We start from the raw sequence: 7,355 nt of genomic DNA on the forward strand, positions 1-7,355 counted from the left end.
TAGTTTTCAACACAAAAACACTGACATCACGCAACGAACCTAGCTGATACTGCTACTCGCCCCCTCATGGACTCAAAACGCAAACCCCTCAGCTGTACTAACATCACTGGACTCAAATAATTTTGTTCAGGAGGGGGCGCCCTGGGAATAGAATCTGAGCTGGGGTATGGCTTAAAGTAGTCAGTTTAAAAAACAACACACATGGATAAAATCTAAGGCTAGCTAAAAAATATATAAATGATAAAAAAAGAAAATAATAATATTCACGAAAATACTACCTGATATTTACCCTAGAAATTTGAAAAGCTACTGAATGTAAATAATATTTTTATAATCTTCATAATAATCAATATCTAAATAATTAATATTATGATTTAAAACATAGACTGCTAAAATGAAGAATAAAATAAAATAAACCCATTTTAAAGAATAAAAAAACTATTATTGTTACATGAATATTATGATAAATAAGAAACAAATATCTATGAATCAAAAAACTTTTCCTTTGATAAAAAAATTCGTAAGTTTTAGTAATTAAAGTTTTATTTCTGATAATTAAGAAAATAAGGAAAAAATTGAATTTTTTATATTTAAGTTTGTGATTAATTTTGTTAAAAAATGTAGTATTCTTATAATAGTAATATGTAGTTTTTCCCCTTATTTGAAGCATAGTTTATTTAGAATTTTATTAGAGTCTCCAGTCGTAATGAATATTTATGAGTTTTCAATTTCAAGGTCCTAGATGAAATTGAATAGTAAAATGATATGTGATAATGTAATGATAGATAATATTGAAAAGAGAAGTATATATATTTAGATATTTAATTTCTCCTCGCGGAAGTAAATTTTAATAAGATAATGATTTTTATATCATTCCGATATCTTCGATTTAATATTATTTGATTGATTTGTTGTAAGATTGAATATGTTGAAATATGAAATGAGAAGTCATTTGGATCCAATTAAGATATGTGAATCATGAAAAAAGATATAAATTATGATATATATCATATATCGGTTAGAGTTTAAAGAAAAATTGATTAGTTTAAATTTGCTATATTCTTCATAATAAGATTAAAGAATGTGAAGATAAAGAATTTAGAAATATTCCGTAGAATTGTTGTTATAATTAATTGTAATTGTGTGGATTTGAATGAATTAAGTCGGATGTAAATTTGTAGAGAAATATGAGAATATAGGGGAAATTATGGATTATGAGAGAGAATTATGATGATGTGAAATGAGAGATGATATGTAGAATTTGTGAGTTGTGGTGTGTTTGAAAAGAGAGTATGATTATCCGTGAAGATGTGTATTGATGGATAGTCTTTGTAGTTGATGAGATGTATGTTAGATAGTATGAATGTTTAGATTGTTCTAATAAGAAAATATTGTGAGAAATATCGTCGATATTGCATGTGTGTTGAAGAAGAAGTTATGGGTGATGATGGTAGTGTTTGTAGTGTATGATTAAAAGAAGATGATAAGAGATTTATGTGGATGGTGGATGAATTATATAGATTATGTTAAGAGAGATTAGAAGAAGGGTGAATAATATGTTGAGTCGTAGTAGATATGTAGTGAGGGGTTGATGAGATTGAAGTGTGGGAGTTATCGTGTAAGATGATGAAGGTTAATTAGAAGTAGGGAGATAAAGAAGAGAGTATGAGATTGTGGATGAGTGGATATTAAATTATGTGTTGGTATTGAAGTGGAATTAGTAGATGGAGTAGGGGAAGTTGTTTGGGTGTTTAGTTAGAGTGTTGTGAAGATCCGTGCGTGTGGGTTGTATGTTCATAGGTGCTTTTGAACTATGCTGATTGTGATTAGTGGTGCATCGTGTTGTGTATAGTCCGTTACTGTAGATGTGATATAATTTCTATGTGGTTTGCGATGTTAGGTCGGTGAGTCGTGATATGAAATTATTTTGTAAATATGATTAAGTATTTCGCCGATGATATTAATTATATATGTTGCGTTTATCTATTAAATTCATCTGATTTATCCAAAACTAAGATCTGACTATATGATATAATTAACTAGAAAAAGGCATAACATAATGACAGACTTGCATAAAACCTCATACTGCTTATATGTAAAAATAAATAAATTATTAAAAATTCCTTGATAAAATAATAAGCATGGCTATCTTAGTAAAAAAACAGCCACTGATTAATAAACTAAAGATGACTATGAAAATAAAATAATATTAAATCAAGACCATAATGGTTATAAATTAAAAACTGATAGCTATGATATTGTAAAAAATTAATTAGAAATAAAAATTTAAATCACAATTTGTAAAACATCCGGACCTGTATCAACTATAAATGACTGCATAATGCATAAAAATGAAGATTCAATCTCCTAAAAAAACTTTCCCCCGCTGATTTATTATTTATTTCAAAATTCCACAACTAGCTGGCTAATTTGAGCTTTTCAATATTTTCAACTCCCCTAATATTGACTCAATCACTTCTAGCTGCTATGAATAATAATTTTTATAAAAATCCATTCCGGCCCCCGTTTATCACATCACCCGCTTGATTATAATATGCCCCCTAGCTGCGCATGCTTATTATGCTACTTATTATTGTACAATGTATCATCTTCCTTGATATCAATCATAATATCCGTCCATCAATTAAAAGCTATCGTATGAGGTTATTTATCAAAATATGATTATATCAAATTATGAATGATAAATCAAAAAACTTGATCACGAAAAAATTAAGATCTTAAAATTTAATAAATATTACATAAAATAAATTACATAAAAGTTGTATTAATATAAAATATATAAAAATAATATTTAATTAATAAAAGAATAGAAAAAATAATATCGTATTGATTTAATTAAATTTTTTTCCTATAAAAAAATAAATTAAATAAATAAAACTCTCTCGATTCACAAAACATTAGTTTTTGTATATTTATCGTACAACTATGAAATAAAAAAACATCATATTAAATTCTAAAAAATTTTTAAAAAGAATTCCTAATAAAATAGAACACACTCATTGATTACGAAAAACTATAGATGAACTAAAAAAAAATGATAAAAATATAAAAAATAAAATTATTTAAAAAAAAAAGACATAATTATATGACAATGTTTTAAATAATATAAGAATAAAATAACATATAGATACTTTGTGTCATAATAAAGAAAGAAAGAGTGGGTGTAATAAGTTTAAATAAAAATTTGAAAAATTCAAAATCTAACCGGATAAACTATAATTCTTTTAAAAAAATCTCATGAAATTTTAAAAACTTAGTAAAACGAAGATCATAAATCATAAAACATTATTTCAACGTTAAGAAAACTATTTACTAGATCTATAAAAAATTCATAGTTAAGTAATGGCTAATTTAGTAATATTTAAAACGAAATTTGGATAAGTAAAACATAAAAAGTACAATTGCTATGGATAGAGATTGCATAATTTAATTAAAATGATTTGATAAGAAAAAAAATTTTACATAAATGTATATAAGTTAATTCTTTCTTTAATCAATATAAAAAACAACTAAAGACCTTAGAATAAAAAAATTAATTAATTTACAATATTATATGGTAACAATTGTCTATTTTTTTTCGCTCTATAATAATTGCGGCTATAAATTGCGTTCAGTTCAAACTCACGTCACTCTTATATATCCCCCCTCCAATAAATGATATTTTTCCAATTCTATTTCCCCCTGGTTCTCTAGTAAAATGAACTCTTTACTTAAGTAGAATAATAACTCAAGAAATTATAAAAGTAATAATTTACTCCTTTTAATAACTGATTTAATTATGTATGTAATGGCTTTTATTTGGTATAAAAATATATAAGACTGAACCAGATTGAAGAAATATAAACTAGCTGCTACTATCTAATATAGGTATAAAAAAAAAAAAAAACAAGAAAACACATTACAATTTATTTAAAACACTTTATGATCGCTGATATAATAAAAAACTATGGCTTGATACTTATAAAAATCGGTCTTATCATGCTATAATAAATAATAAAATAAGAAAAAAAATAATATAAGAAAAATATATTAGACCCATGATAAACTACGGGCTGCTAGGCTAAGGGCAATAGCACACGCTGATAACCGACTAGGCTTGATAGCTGGGGTAGGAGTGTGGCCCTGTGCGGTGGGCGGTTTCCCTGAATTGGGCAAGCTAAGCGGGTGATATGAGGAGAAATTACGCGCTCCTTGATTGCGATCGGGTAGAGTTAAAACTAAGTCTGATATGTTAAAATATGCCCTTGTGTATTATTTACTTTATTTTATTATCCACGGCTTGATGAGTTATAAAATATTTTCTGCTCAGTTGAACTGTGCTTTTTTATGTTGTTAAGTTATTTGTTTGTTTTTAATAATTTGCTCAACCACAGTCAGACCAGTCTCTACATTACGCAACAAGACAGTCACCTGACTCATTTAAAACTCCGAGCCTTGTCTTTTTATTAATATTGTTTTTTGTATTATTATTATTTTATTTATTATTTTGTTTAAATTAGTAATTAAAAAATTTTTTCTTTACCACAGAATTATTTTCTATCACATCAAACAGCCTGGAAGTAAGGTTCCCTCGATATAAACAAAGAACTGAAATCCAGTGATGGCATATAATATTAACTTACCATTCTCCATGGAACAGACACACAACCAACCAAATCACACGCATAAAAACTAAAAAGCGTGCATTGCTTTAAGTTAACTAGACTTTTTAAATAAATATTAAAATTAAAGAACTTACAATAGATAAAAAATAAATTATTCATCCAGGCTTTCTCTGGTTGCCGTTTACTTCCCCGCAGTATATGCCAGCCAAGCTCATTCCTTATGTATGTGGTAAATAGGGTTTACATGATATGAGTAATTATTGAAGTAACTACTAGCCCCACCTCTACGGGTCTTCTTTACCCTTCACTCATTCTCACCCCCTCACTGTGTCCCTTTACCCTTTCCTCTTGTATCTCCACGTTCGTATCATATTGCATTTCTTTCTTCGTTATCCTCGACCCTAAAACCTATTATTTAATATATAATTATCAAATTACTTTAATTTTCTATTTTTATTATAGTAAGTATATATATCACCCCACGTTCCCTTCGTATGTGATTTATAATCAAATATACATCTTTACTATAATCAATAACTAGACTACTCTTAATAAAGTCTCACTTCCCATTAATTAAAAGTATCTATTGTTATAATTCCGTGGTATTAAAAAAAAAATTCTAAATAAATTATATCTCAAACATGTATTTAATATATTATTTTTATATCTTAAAAATTTCCTGTCTCAAAAATTTCTTGTAATTTAATGCAATTGATTATTAACGGCTCGCTATAGTGCCTTCATCGGTCAATTTTATCATATAAATAATAGCTGATGATGTGCATGTAAGAATAGCCCGCATCCGCTCGCCCTTTGATAAGCTAGGCTTGCTAATGTAAACGTAGCCTTAATGCCTCCTCGCCGTCCCCTCACTGATAACTAGTCTGCTTATGTAATGTAGCGGACCCCTGTAACTGTGGTCTATGTAAAGTATACCTTTAGCTCCTCCGGTCCCTGGTGAAAACGTTAGCTGATGATGTAAGTGGTCCAACGTGCTGCTCCGGGACTTCTTGATAGAACTTATTAAGCTTGATAAAGTGTATAAGCCTTCTGTCCCTCGCCCCTTGGCACTATTCTGAATAGCTGCTTATTGGGATGATGGGGTACCAGACCTGATAGACAACTCTAAAGCTGATATGAATCGGTAATTAACGGCCCTGACCAATCGGCCTTTGATAAATAGCGCTGCTGATGTACATGTTAGCGGCCGCGCTCTCGTTCAGCCCTTCCTGATAAACTTGTGGGTGGCTTAAGATATGTAATAGTGCCTCGTCCTGATACTAAAACTAGCTTGGCTTGGGTTATATGCCTGTCTTTTGCTGTCGTCGCTTCCTCTTTTGTTTCTAACCACCTGCTCTCCCTTTCCACGGAGCACTCTTCTCACATAATACCCATAACTACTTACCTATGTCCAAGTATTCAGAGCTCCACGTGACATGATATTCAGAACCAAAAACATATCTATAATGAGCTGATCAAATATATAGAATGTTAACATTTCCGTTAAGCTGCAGTACTATACACATAGATAGATTACATATATAATACAAGAGTCATGCATATCAGCGTAAAGTATAATTAGTAAAGAATAAGATGCATCTTACATATAAGTAAGGTACAAGGTGATTAAATAGAATCGATGAACCATCGTAGAGATAAAATTTTATTAGACTCATCGACCACTTTGGATCGCGCTGACAGAATAGACGGTAAATATAGAAGGAAATCATAAATGTGATTATCGTGAATGATAATGATTGCTATGCAGAATAATATTCTAACCTAAGATGATAATAGAGCTGGATGTAGAATGTAAATCACCATGATTAAAACTCATGTTGAATGCTAAATGTAGTCAACGACACTACACTGTTAAGAGAATGATAAAATGGCTGCTATGGTAATGCCACTTGATAACTAGATTGATATGTAAATGGCCTGATAAATCATAGCTGATATGTAAAGATGAGACGTCTGATAAACTAGCGGATATGTAAATAGGCCGCCTGATCAACTAGCTGCTATGTATAAACCTGATAACTAGCTGATATGTTAACAGCGTGATTAAACTAGCTGTATGTAAGCCAGACCTGATAAACTAGCTGCTAGTAATTGCCCTGATAAACAACTAGCTGATCTGTCTAAGATTTGCGGCTGATAAACAGCTGCTATGTAAGTCGCCCCTGAAGTAACTAGCGGATATGTCATACATAGTACCTGATCGTCTGAGGCTAATTGCCCCTGATAAACTAGCTGCTATGTAAAAGCCTGATACACTAGCTGCTATGTATTCACGATGATAACTAGCTTGTATGTAAGCAGCCTGATAAACTAGCTGTATGTAAATAAACCTGAAATAACTAGCTGCTTGTAAACAGCGCCTGATACTACTGTCGTAATTAAACATGATAAACTAGGAGTGATATGTAAATACATGTTCTTCCTGAATAGAACTAGCTGAATATTATATCATGATGAAACTGCTGCTATGGTAAACGCTCTCACTGATACTCTACTGACTTGCTATTGAGCCTAGATCTAGATGATATGCTATTCAAGCCTGTAACTAGTGATTATGTATTAAAGCTGCATAACGCTGATAGACGTACATGCTGCATGGCTGAACCGTATAACTAGTGCTCTGTATAAATACTCTTGATAACTTGTGTGCTATGTGAATACGCCTATTAACTAGTGGCTTATGTTGATGTCCCTGATAAGCGATGCTGG

The sequence above is a fragment of the Salvelinus sp. IW2-2015 genome, unplaced genomic scaffold, assembly GCF_002910315.2.
Source record: "Salvelinus sp. IW2-2015 unplaced genomic scaffold, ASM291031v2 Un_scaffold2093, whole genome shotgun sequence".
Lineage (NCBI taxonomy): Eukaryota > Metazoa > Chordata > Actinopteri > Salmoniformes > Salmonidae > Salvelinus > Salvelinus sp. IW2-2015.